This window comes from Echinops telfairi, unplaced genomic scaffold, assembly GCF_000313985.2.
Source record: "Echinops telfairi isolate 266 unplaced genomic scaffold, ASM31398v2 ScPeMD7_70;HRSCAF=299, whole genome shotgun sequence".
Classification (NCBI taxonomy): Eukaryota; Metazoa; Chordata; class Mammalia; order Afrosoricida; family Tenrecidae; genus Echinops; species Echinops telfairi.
Genome location: NW_022103968.1, coordinates 40436688 through 40438167, shown reverse-complemented (window position 1 = coordinate 40438167; position 1480 = coordinate 40436688). Strand labels below are relative to the sequence as shown.

Below are 1480 nucleotides of genomic sequence, written 5' to 3'. Positions count from 1 at the left end.
GGGAAAAGAAATAAAAGAAAACAAGAAAAGGAAAAATCCGGAGCAGGGACAGGACCCAGAGAATAGAAAACTGTGACCGGCAGGTATATCCAGGATGAATCAGCATGCTCTCCCCATCAAGGGGCTCACAGAGTGGGGTGACAGAGGGCGTTGAGATGCTCCCACTCAGCATGTTTATCCTACATCCTCCCCTCCCTGTTTTATCTGAATTCTGGCTAGCCCAGCTTTTGCCTGGGATCAGGAATCTGATTGGGAAGTAGTTTGTGCAGGCTCAGCTGATGCCTGAGGTCAGCTTGCTTGTTCCAGGAAAGGGTCCAGAGGGTCAGCTGGAGACAGAGTGGGTGGTTATGGAAGGAGTTCTTGCCCACTCGGGATGGCCAGTGACCAGCCACCTGTCCGGCACTGCACTTTCTGCTCTTCTCTCTCACGCATACAAATCTGTATTTTTCCTTCCTTTGCAACTAAGGATGACCATGCGATGTATGTTGGTGTAGGTGCCGTTGAGTCTGTTCTGACTCATAGGGACCCTATCTACAACCGAAGGAAAAAACCCCTGGCGCTCACTTCAGCAGCACATGTACTAAAATTGGAATGAGCGAGAGATGATTAGCATGGCCCTTGTGCAAGGATGACTCACAAATTTGTGAAGCATTCCATATATGAAGTAAAGCTTTGGCTAATGAGATGTGAGACAGAATTACTGGACAGTGCTTCTGAGAAAGCATCTGAAGCAGAAGTAGATTCAATAACTGAATGCCCTTTGGCCTCCACTCATCTGATTCCTCTTGTCTGAATTTCAGATGCTAGGGTAGAAGACCTAGTGGCCTAGTGGTTTCAAGTTGGGCTGTTATATTGAAGGTCAGCACTTCAAACCACCCTGCAGAAGAAAGATGGGCTTTCTACTCCATATTATATACACTCCAAGATACTCACAGGGTCAGGTGCCCTCTAGGGTCGCTATGAGTTACATTTGAATGATGGCAGTGAGAGAGGGTAGGACAGTCACCTTGAGAGCACAGGACAACAAGCATGAGGCCACATTGCCCATTAAGGAAACAGAAATATAGGAGACTGACCTTTGATGACATGCTAAAGCTGCCATATAACCCCGGACTGCTTGTTTTTGGATTTTGTGTGTGTGTAATCATAATCCAACTTTTTGGTTACATAACTGCATGCTGAATTTTGATTATATTCTACCAATTTTTTCTAATTGTTTCAGATTAAATAGGAGGTGTGATAATTACATAATTTTGTGTCAACTTGATAAATATGTGCAGAGGTGGAGTCTACCCTGTCAGTCAGGTTACAGCCTGATGATGCCTCCTTATGGACGTGGCCTTCTCATGAGGCTTCTGGGAACTTCCTCTCTCTTCTTCACCTTCCTGTTGAAGAGCTGGAGGTGAGAGCTGGAGGACCCACGTGGGGACCTGTGCCAATGCTGCTATGCTTCCACCACCATTGGATCCACAAGACTTTG

General features: G+C 46.2%; 1 non-coding gene across 1 annotated transcript; it reads left to right on the top strand.

Moving 5' to 3' along the window:
- The first annotated feature begins 556 nt into the window (after positions 1–556).
- On the top strand, positions 557–663 carry LOC115869990. The gene has a single exon (XR_004046464.1). It is a non-coding gene; the product is annotated as a U6 spliceosomal RNA (small nuclear RNA).
- Positions 664–1480: the final 817 nt, after the last annotated feature.